This window comes from Anopheles merus, unplaced genomic scaffold (assembly GCF_017562075.2).
Source record: "Anopheles merus strain MAF unplaced genomic scaffold, AmerM5.1 LNR4001054, whole genome shotgun sequence".
Taxonomy (NCBI): Eukaryota; Metazoa; Arthropoda; class Insecta; order Diptera; family Culicidae; genus Anopheles; species Anopheles merus.
In genome coordinates this window covers 9,804-21,637 of record NW_024428634.1, presented here as the reverse complement: position 1 = coordinate 21,637, position 11,834 = coordinate 9,804, and the positions used below count along the sequence as shown (strand labels likewise).

The following is an 11,834-nucleotide window of genomic DNA, read 5'->3' as shown; positions in this document are numbered from 1 at the left end:
GGACGATGTGCGCGGCGCGGTCGTCGGCATGCCGCGACCGCACTCAAACCGGCCGGCCCGCTGACGTACTACAACTATGGCCAGTGCGCGTCCGAGCATCTGCTGCTCGAGCAGGTCGTCCACAGTGCCAGGTGCGCGCTCCCAACTCCTCTCTTGCTTGTTTTTGGTTTTGTTTTCGGAATTCATGCTTCGTTTGTGTTTTCCTTTCACTAATAGCAGCAGTGTGTGTGTCTGTGTGTGGTGGTCCGGTATTAATGTCTCTAGAGGGTTTTTTTTGTACGCTCTCGTTACGTTTGTGTGAGCAATTAGGCGCAGTAGAAAATGAATAGATTGCCAATTCAATCCCACTAAGGTTCTTATACTCTGAGATAGTCTGATGGATGTGTTAAAAGTCGTTTTGTTTAGTTTCGACATGCCAAAAATTGTCCATTTGTGACTTTCGTTCTTCGACCTTCTTATCCGTCCGGTGTAATGATGTTTCGATTGTGTGCTGAATGAGTTGTATAATTTTATTTTTCGAGTGTAATAATCGAATGTGGGATTTGATGGAAATACTAATAAGTGCTTATTATGATTGTTCTTAAAAATCGTAATTGAGTTTGTGGTTTGTTTTTGCTAATATTTTATTAATTAAACATACTCTAATAATTTGTTTATCGTGTGTAACACTCTTCGCACCACATCCTTTTCGTACCTTTACAACAGAATCATGCACTGTAGTGATGGGAAAAATGTTTTTGGTTGTTTTTGGTTTTTTGGATTGTAGGTTCGGAATCAGTGTCTTGAATCAGCTCCGGAATAGACTGCAGAATCGTCTCTGAAATCTGCTCTGAATCGACTCCGGAATTAGCTCCGAAATCGATCCCGGAATCGGACCCGGAAGCGACCCGGGAATCGGCTCTGGAATCGACCCCGGAATTGGTTCTGGCATCGCTCCGGAATCTGCTTCAAATCTGTTCTGGAATCGGCTCCGAATCGACCCCGGAATTGACACTGGAATCGGCCCCAGAATTGATTCCGGAATCGACTCCGGAATCAGCTTCGGAATCGACCCCCCCGAAATCGGCCCCGGGAATCGATCCCGGACTCGGTTCCGGAATCGACTCCGGGATCGGTTCCGGAATCGACTCCGGAATTGGTTCGGAATCGACTCCGGTGTTGGTTCCGGAATCGACTCCGGAATCTGCTCCGGATTGACTCCAGAGATGGTCTGAATCGGCTCCGGAATCGGCTCCGGAATCGACCCCGGCTGTACTGGATGCTCGGTCCCGTAGTTAATATAAAGCCGCAAGGATTCAATGTACTTAAAAACAATTTATTCTCATGGAGATTCCGGAGCCGATCTGATTTCGAATTTCGAGTCGATTTCGGAGTCGATTCCGAAGTCGATTCCGATTCCTATCCGGAGCCGATTCCGGAGCCGATTCCTATTCTGGAATTGGAATCAATTTCGGAGAAGAAATCGAAATCAGGTAGTTAAGATTTCGAGGTCCCACCACTCTTTTACTGAAGTACACGTATGCATCTTTAAAATATCCAAATGAATGCTACGTCATGCGTTACGTAGTTAATGGATGTCACCGTATTGAAAAAAAGGTTTGAAAAATCTAAATCTAGTAAAAAAATGCATTGTCGGCAAAGCATAGGATTTGACCACATTTACCTTGAGACATGGATGTGCGTATCAAACACAGCACCGGAAGCTGCTACCCCCCCCCTTCCCTCACATTATCTACACCCCCCCCCCCCCCCGATTCAAACTATAACACTGTCGGCAGCAATTAGGCTCATCTGCTCACTCATTATCTCTTTCCATCTTGTTCTCTTCTATACCACCGCCACCCCGTCCCCCGTTGCAGCTACTATCTGGCCCGGTTTAAGGAACGTACCGGCAGGCCACGATCGATATGATGCTCGGCAACAACGTGTCGCCCGAGTCGGTGTCGGCGCTCGGCGGCACCCAGACCGCCGCCACGGACGAGACGGCGCGCTGGAGGGGCGGAGCATGCGCGCCTGCTGGTCGAGGACTGCCGGGCTGCTGCTCGGCACGCCCCAGCTGCCGGGCGGTGCCTGGGGTCTCATCGATGCCGATCCAAGGTAAGGGCGCCACCATCACCACCACCACCCACCCAAAAATGCCTTTCATGCGATGCCTTATGTGTGTATGCTTAGAAGCCTGTATGTGTAGTGGTAGTAGTAGTAGCTGCGGTAGTGTTAAAAACAGCTAAACAATAATCGACCCACTTTTTGCGGCAAAAAAAAAAAAAAAAAAAAAAGGCGTTTGCGTGAAATGGCGCAATCTGCCAATTGGCGGTGCCAGCGTTCATGTGTAATGCGAGTGATGAGTCATGCAAGTGCAGCTGTGTAGGGCCCACTTCTTATCGCTCCATGCCGGCGCTGACGTCATTTGACCGTGTGCCAGAATAGCAAACAGAGAGAGAGAGAACAAAAACACAAAGAAAGCATCGATTGTTGTATCCCGCGGCGCACAGCGGCGCCTTTGTTTGCGGCCTTGTTTTGTCATTAAGAGGTGGACTGGGGAAGGCCCTCAGCCCAATGAACAGCCATACTTCTCTTACTTCCTTCCCCGAGGAACAGTCACCACAGTATTAATCGTCGCTTCTCCATATAATACCATAGACGTAATAAAAAAAAGGCAAAACCGCTCCTGCATGTATGCAATCCGCTAGTAGTTAGTACACTTTTTGCGTTTGTTTGAAGCTTTGCAGGCGTACAATAAGCACTATTTTGTGATTGATGTTATTACCAATAAGTAACAACAGCAGAAGAAAAACTTTTCCATCTTGTAAAACCCGTTTTTGGTTGTTTTGTTTTTTGCCCGCTGTGACACTCCCCCAATGCAAACAACCGCACGCGATCCGAACGTTAATACTGTTTTCCTTCCTTCCTTCCCCGTTTCCGCCCAACCCCACACCAGTACCGGGGACCCGAGCGAGACGGAGGTGGACACGATCCTGATCCTGACCGACGACTGCTACATCGTGGCCGAGTACGACTCGCACCTGGACAAGATCGTGCGGTTCGAGAACGTGCCGCTCGCGAGCGTCACGCTGATCGAGCTCGGCCTGTTCCAGCACAGCAAGATGTTCCAGGGCCGGCGGCCGCCCACCTCTGCGTCCGGCTGAATACGCGTCGACGGTGTGGACGGCTACTTTCACATGTTCCGCCTCGCCCAACATCCGGTTTCTTCACAACGTGGCGGTGGTGATCCGCAAGCCGAGGAGATCGCCGGTCGCTCACCGCGATCGTCGACCTGTTCCGCATCGCGCTGCAGAACTGCGGCCGGACGGAGGTGGCGTTCCAGTGCGGCGGCAGCCTGCAGCGGCGCAAGAGCCGCACGCTGCTGTCCGTCCCCGCCGGCATCCCGCGCAACCTGTCCGAGTCGCAGCTGGTGCAGATGGGCTCGAAAGCGTTCGTTCAGCACATGGCGGGCCAGTTCCCCAAGATTGGCCAGTCGCTGAACGCGAGCAAGATTGGGCGCGCGAGCGGCGGCAGTAAGGGCAAGCCGGGCAAGGGCGGCGTGGACGATGGGGTCGGTTCGGGGGATGGGGGGCAGCTCGGTCCGGCGGGCGGCGCGACGGCTCGAGCGGTTCGGTCAGCTCGTTCGGCGGCTCGGCGGGGGCCGTGGTACGACGGGCGGGCTGCGCCCCGGGTCGGCGTCGGCCGGCGGCAAGATGGAGCGCTCCAGCTCGGAGTCGGAGGAGGGAGCGTGCATGTACGAGCCGGAGTACGAGCTGGTCGAGCAGAACCCGCTGTACAACGAGAACGTGTTCCTGCCGTCGGTCGGCATCGTGATGGGAGGCGGCGGCGGCGGCGGCGGTGAGCAGGAGGGCGTCGGGCCGGCCAGCAGCAACGTGCTGGAGGAGCGGGACAGCATCGCCAGATGTCGTCCGACCTGTCCACCATGTCGATCTCGTCCGTGACCGATCACATCAACATGCCGGTCGGCATGCTGGAGTGTGCGTCGCCGATACGGGTCAGCAGCCCCGCGCCGGAAATCTTCGTCGATGGGACGGCGAGCGGTGGCGACGGGGGTGGCGGCGGCGGCGACGGTGGCCCGAACCGGCCGGGCCGCAACACGATGAGCCTGAACCTGCAGGCCCCGGCGGGCGGAGCTGGCGGTGGTGGTGGTGGTGGTGGCAGCGATAATGCGCTGCGCCAGCTGAAGAAGCTGACCAGCCCGCTGTCCAACATTGGCAAGGGTTTGCAGACGCTCGGCGCTAACCTCGATCCGCGCAAGATTACCGTCAAGGTGAGTCGAACAGAATCGCTAATGAGTCGGAATCAATTCATCAACAATTCAAGAATCGTACGACACAACCTTAGGAGAACCCATTAGATCTCAAGCTTCTGGTTTAGGTTTCGGTTCGAGACTCTTATTTCAGATTCTTGAAGTAAATGTAGATAAACAAGAATGAATGGGAAAGTCGTGAATTCGTTTGTGATTCGAATGACTGTTGACTTCCAGATTCATCTGGCAAATGCAGATGATTGAGGATACGATTCTGAATCAAGATCTTGGCAAATCCTTCAAGAGACAATTGATTCTTCATAAATTCTTAAGATGCAGGGTGAGATTTCGTGGGAGCTTGCAATAGAAACGACTTGATTACGATTCCGTGCTCAGAATCAATTCCGCATCCGATTTAGATTCCGCAGCTGATTCCTGTGCCGATTCCAAAGATGATTCCAGTCTCGGAAATCGTAATCGGCTCCGGAATCAGAATTGGTACCGGGTTTGGAATTGGCTCTGGCATCTGATTCAGTTCTGGAATTGAGAAATCAGAAATTTCAGAAGCGAAATCAGTCCCAGAATCTCCATAAGTATACGTTGTTTACAGGTAATTTTGGATTCTTTGCGGCTATCAATACAATCGTAGCAGTCCTAAGATAATAAGACCAAAATGCCTAATCTCTCCCAAGATGCAGAAAATGCCTAAGATATCGTAACCGACTCCAATTCCAGTGCCAATTCTGATTTCGATGATGCCGATCTGAATCCGAGCCAATTCTGATTTCGCAAACGATTTCGGAGCCAATTCTAATTTCTGAAACTGATTCTGGCCTACTATCCGGAATCAATTCCAGAAATCTTCGGAGCTAGCTGGAATTGATTTCGACGAAATCTTCTTCTTCTTCCCAACACTATTCCAGTGACTGCTATTTACCAGAATCATGAGTTCAAATAATGAATCTTTGATGTGATTCAATGTGTTGCAATCAATGTTTAATGATTCATGAGTCGAGACACACCGCTCGAGAACTCATCAGTACTCCAAAGGTTCTCAAGATACAGATTCTTGAATTTGAAACACGAATCTGCAATAGAATCACTTGAGTCACTAATCGAATCTTCGTTTAGTGACTCCAATTATTCTTATTTCAGATTCGTGAAGTAAATAAGGATGCTACAGAGTAAATCTGTGAAATGAATCAATCAGAACTCAATATCTCAATTATTTTTGTTCTACAGAGCCCCGTCGCGCCAGTAAGAAGCACCAGTGCCGCGTTTGCCGAGATCAAGCAGCTGGAGGAAAAGTGGGAAAAGGCGAGCTGCCGCACCAAGCTGATTGCGCTGTAAATCGACGTACGCCCGGCCAAGTGTTTGACTTTACCTTTCCTCGGTCTCAGGCCACCAGTTTGCACCTACCTTGCCGGTCCGTAGCTAAGTTAGAACGTGGAGCCATGCTGCTGCGAACACACCCACACAACGACTCGATGGCTTGTGGTTTTAGTTGTTGTTGTTGCTGTTGCAAGTATTAGTAGCAGATTGAAATCGAAAAAAAAAATACAACGTTTTGGACCAATTCCACTATAGCATGCAGGAACATAACCCGCCCAAACGACGCCGCGAAGCAGAGATCACACTAATGGTCAAGTAGGTGTGGATGTGTTTTCTTCAGTTTTAATCATTGATTCGGAGGCTGCACAAACGTAACCCTTTCTCATCATGCGCTATTAGTAAGCACGCTCTGGTTGCCCAAGGTTTAGATATAGAGCCTCGATTGTCCCGATGCCAAAGCTCGGTTCTTAAAGCCTACGGTGCACGATCGCACCAAGAAAGCAAACAAACGGAAGAAGAAGAAAAAGAAGAAGAAGAAGAAGAAGAAGAAGAAAGAAGAAGAAGAAGAAGAATAAAGAAATAGAAGAAGAAGAAAACCCCAGGAAAAAATGCAACACGCACAGGACAAAGGGCGCCAAGGTGCGCCGAAACACAAAAAAACGCTTCAGTATGTAATAATTGTCGGCAGTATTGTTATTTATCGATTAGTCAAATGGTTCGTACCCACGTATGTGTGTGTATGTGTGTGTGTGTGTGTGTGTGCGTATAGGCATTATTGAAGCAAATCCGTGCTCCGAGCCGTTCAAAACAAAACCAAATACCGCGAGCAGGGCGGAGCAGTTGTAGGGCGATAACCGTACCGTTTAAACCAGAAATACCAAAGTCAATTATGTATAGCGTGTGTACCGCGGGTGGTGTGTGGTATGCGCAGAGGGTGTACTAAGATGCAGGCCACTTGCACTCACACACATACACTCATGCACATGCATAAAGTAATCTATCCGTAGCCGCGGCACGCTGCGTAGTGTCGGCCGCCCGTTTTGCGCTTTGGATCCGTAGTTGCCGATTGAAGGAAATAGCATTCCGGCCGGCCCCTCCAAGCAGGGCAGCCAGGCAAGAGTAGCTAGTAGCAGAGGAGATAGTCCTGGAAACGCTAAGAAAACCAAAACAACAAACAAACAATAAACAAACCCATGAAAACCCTTTGTAGCAAACCGTTACATCGATAGCGATGGCCCGAGGGCCAGTGTAGGAGGTACTAGCAGTCTAAGTAGTTGAAATCATATCGCTTACCGATATCTATACATATAAATATACACATATAGGGCGTAGCGAGTACGTTGCCTCGACAGTATGACACTATCCATTCCCGGTTCCGTTGCGCTGCCGTTTCGTTGTGCGCCGTATTATTGTTTCGCTTGCTCCGGGGTCTGCCCTCCCCCCCCCGGTATGTTTTTAAGGACGCGTTTTCCAGTTACCGCAACTGCTGGCCCCACCGCTGGCCGGCACTGTATCGTTGTGGTTGCTGTTTAGCTGACGCCATCAGCTGGGTAGTGCCTGCACCGCCTAGACCCGGTCCCGGCTGCTGCTTTAGTGCTTGTTGGAAAAGTGGAACCGTACGCTTGCCGCGATATATATATATATATATCGTCTACCTTAGTGAAGCTACAGCTTGTACGAACAGCAGGGACACTTGCAATATTAGAAGTTTGGCCTTCGGTTTACCACAAAAAAAAAAAAAAAAACAAAAAAACAATGGGACAGGTTTGCAGGTTGTGTGTCCACTCAGTTGCAGTTGCAGTAAAGAATAATTACTAAATAAACGTTTTTTGCTTACAGTACGCATTCAATACCAGCGCTGTGTATCCGTGTAACTGATTTTTCTTGTTGTTGTTGCTAACAAAATAACGATTCACGAGTCATAGGCCTACGCGAGTCTATTCGGAGTTCCAGTTGGTTTTGATTGGAAACGATTCAATTCTGATCTGTAGTTGTTGTCACTTGGCAGGGAACACTTCGAATCAGATCAAAAATCAAATAGCTATTTTATATGATGTTTCATCGGTGTGTTTCTGTGAAGAGTTTGTTGTTCAGCTATTAGACATTTCCAACCTGACTTTTTACAGTTTTTTTTACTTCGCTATTAAAAATTTGTGATAAATATGTTTGTGTCATGGATGAGATTTTCAAAGATTACAACAAATTTCATTAGCATTTGATTTGCAGCACTTCTTAATCTACTATACCATCCTTAGTCCCTTACTGTTCATTCTCTTCCCCATGACTGTACTGCTATCCTTCCAGGTAACGGCTTCCTGCTATACGCAGATGACGTTAAAGTTTTGCTTCCTGTATCTCTCACGCATACAGTCTCTGTGATGCCCCTATTACCCGTGTGTCTTTGTCTAATGATCTTGACGTCTTCTTCGATCCGAGTATCTTTCAAAGAGTATGTCATCAATAAGGCCAAGAATGTCTTAGTTGTATATGTCGTATATCTACTAAAATTTGTGATTCTTTCTGTGTTATTATTTGCTGGGCCCGTTCCGTATTGGAAAATACCTGTATTATCTGGTCTATAATTTCTAGTCTCCTGTCCAAGTATCTGTGGTTTAAAAGATTGAGAGGATTCAGAGACATTTACCAAAATTGTATTTCGTAGGACACTCGGTCTTCCGTCGTATGACGATAGATGCGCTTTATTAGGCCTAGCTAAGTTGGAGCACCACCTCTCGGTAGCTCTGAATTCTTAGGTGGCTGGCCTATTGTTTCATACGATCGATGCTCTTTCCCTTCTATCCCGTATGCAATTGAATGCTTCTTGTCAATCCTTACGTTATCATTTTCGTCTCTCTCTCTCTCTCTCTCTCTCTCTCTCTCTCTCTCTATTTGGTTGGTCTCTATCTCTTTTGTTTGTCTGCTGAGCACGTCGTCGTGTCATGGTCCGATCAACAATCATTCTACAGGATGCTCGGTCCCTGGCTGCATTCATTTGAACACCTGATTTCCGACAGGTCTCGCATCACCTGATCCAACCATCGCGTTCGCTGTGCTCCCCTGCTCCTTACGCCGAACCGGGGATTGCTGTCAAACACCTTCTTGGTGGGGCATGAGTTCGAGATCCTCTTAACATGCCCCAGTCATGGAATCCTGCCAACATTTGCTACTGTCAGAATGCTCGATTTGCCGTCCTTCTACTCCACAATCCATCCTTCGCTCTAATAGTCCAAGACTATAGTATTGTGTCCATAGAGGACCACCGGGCGATTCAATGTGCAATATATCTCACATTTCCTGCGCTCTCGAAGACTTCCGGATCTCAGCAGTTGATGAAGTCCATGGTATGTACGACGCCCCTGTACAACGCATCCCGGATTTTGATGTTGCTGTCACTGTTCGAAGTAACGACTAGGCTTGGGCAATTCGGTTCATTTCCCATGACGTTGAACGTACTAGTTCTTTCATTCAGATGAACTGAACGTGAATCGCGATTCATTCGTTCATCAGTTGAAGAAAATATGGTAAATTGTTTTATTATAACAAGAAGAACATAGCAGACCAGGAAGATCCTTATCACGATTGGTGGGACGCTCTTTTAATGAACTTCCTGGTTTTACGGTTCACGTTCATATTTGTATGCTGAGAATGAACGACCTAGCGTACCAGGACGTTCGTTATTTCGGCGGGTAGAACGTTATTTTGATGACCCACTCAGTACATTATGATTTATAAAGAATCGATGAACGTTGATTAGATGAACGTAGGTCGTTCGTTCTTTAGAATGAATAGAATGAATCGTACAGTTCTGGTACTTGAGGCACAACTCTACTAACGACCATCCAATATAGCAGAACTCATTTACTGCCTCGAGATTGTCGTCGTCTACTAATACACTGCCTCCCAGTTAGTCTGGGTCCCGGGCAAGCAGGTACTTCGTCTTTGTCGCTTGGATTCGCCTCACGCACCTTCGCTGTTATCCTGCCGATGATGTCGATGTCTTCCGCAAAGCCAAGAAATTGGCCAAGACCCGTAGAATATCGTGCCACGGATGTCGTTGTCTAGTCGCTCGCTTGTAAGACACACCTTCCACGACGATATTGAAGAGCAGACTGTTATTGAAGAGCAGCAGAGAGTCCATCACCTTGCTTCAGATACCTGTGAGATTCAAATGATTGGGACATCAAGTTCGATACTCTCACCTTGCACTGCACACCGTTCATGGTGGGCTCTCCCAAGAAGCCGGATCAACCTCCCAAGGAAGTGGTGAGTCGATAAACAGCTGGTCCATAGGGATCTGGCGGTCTCGGCACTTCTGGAGGATCTACCGAAGAGTACAAATATGGTCGGTGGTGGATTTTGCCTCCAACAAACTCATCTTGGTAGCAGGAGCTGCCTCAGATCTGTTCGATTTCAACCTATCTCTACCAGTCTTCTGATCCCGTCTTCCCTTTTTTTATATCATAATCTCCCTTCTCCTCTTTTCTTCAATTTCTTACTTTTGTATTATTGGATGCTTTAGCTAGTGAGCACTGTTGTCGTTATGAATGTATTGATTATTGAATCCATTTTATCCAAAAAGGCATGGTACGAGCATTTTTGGTTAAAACGATATTCGAACCATATCGCAGGAACTGCGGAACTTTCAAACACTCTGTATAGTTCCTCAGACAAAAAAAAAACAACTCCGATCGCTACTAGTGATTCGTTATTTATGATTGTAGTCAATCTCTTGCAAGACTCCGCCCGCTTGAAAGTGGCTGGAGTGAGCTGAACATCATCCCTCTCGACCCGAACTCCCCCATTTATCCCTTCTCAATTCCGCTCAAATCCATGACCAAACCCTTCCCTGGGATGCCACACACACACACACACCTGCTCGCAAGGCACTGGTGGTTCGTAACGCCACTTAAGAAAGGGAAAGGGTTTTTTTTTGTCGGTACATCGATTGGGCCCATTTGTCGCACTCCCCTGTTCGCCCTATTTGCGGTACACTGCAAGGGCCGGGCGCTGGTCAGTGCTTTTATGATGTCTCCTAAATCTCGCCACCCTTAGCTGCTTTTTTTTTGTTTTCTTTCTTCTCGTTCCTCCAAACACGAACGACTCTTTTCGGATCGCCCAGAGTGCCTTCCGGAGTCAGCCGAGGGGAAAGAAGTTTGCCAGTAGAGGAGCACATTATTGTTTAAATGGCAGCCCGCCACCTACCCGCTCCGTGTGTTTTTCTTACGCTTTATTGGGAATGTAAATTTCCCAAAACGAACGAAACGGAACGATTGTCTTCGGCAGTGTGTTGGTGATGCTGCGCGAACGATACCGGACCGTCGTGGAGTGGAGTGGGGTTTTTTTTCTGTTTTCTGTTGCTTGCGACGAGCCTTTTAGATTGACATCCGATTGATAGGATTAGCAGAGGCTGGGCCCTATAAAAGCAGACACTTTCTGGCCTAACCATCAACCCCCCCCCACACCACACACCACCTCAGAGGGCGCTCGCATTAGCATCCGGTCAAAGCTCAAACCGTCAACCCCGAGGAGGGTGGGCCAACCGTCTTAAAACCATAAACAAAGCGAAATAAAAACGTGCAGTGTCTTGCAAGCCGGGATACACAGCACACTCCAAGCAGGGGCAAAGCAGGCAGGCATGGGGAACTGCGGCAAGATAATAGAGATCTCTCGCACTCACGTCGCGCATTGCCGCAGCCTCCTTTGTGCTGCCGCTGTGGAAAATGTCCTCTTGAGTGGTTTTCGCCCGAGCTTGCTGCCCCCTCCCCTCCCCCCCTACCACGGTTTTGGAACAATTTGGCAAAGCGTTTTTGGGCCACGGTTGAGCAAACGGTGGGCCGCGCGCGGGTGAAAGTATAATAACAAATTGGATTTGTAAGCCAGCCGCTGCCGCCCGCCCTCGGACCATCCCCGACCCGCGGTCTTTGGCACGGCTGTACGTGTGTGAGTGTGAATGTGTGAAGGATGACAATCTACAGCAATTTGTGATTGTGATTTCATTTCCGAGATAGGGGAGGAACGCAAGACACGCACACACACACACTCATACACCCTCCCATTCCCTGCCCTATTACCCATTAGGAGTTTGGGAAGATTGGGTCGGCCATCACAAAACGAGTGCGTGTGTGTGTGCGAGAGAGAGAGAGTGAGAGGACGAGGACAGGATTTAGTGAGAAAAAAAGAGCTCACCCCGAGAAGAAGAAGAAGTTCGGAGGGAAGCGAGCAAGCAGGCAGGCAGAAAAAAAAAGACCCT

At 48.6% G+C, this 11,834-nt stretch overlaps 1 pseudogene; it reads left to right on the top strand.

Moving 5' to 3' along the window:
* Positions 1-24: 24 nt before the first annotated feature.
* On the top strand, positions 25-5,713 carry LOC121603320 (annotated as a pseudogene).
* Positions 5,714-11,834: the final 6,121 nt, after the last annotated feature.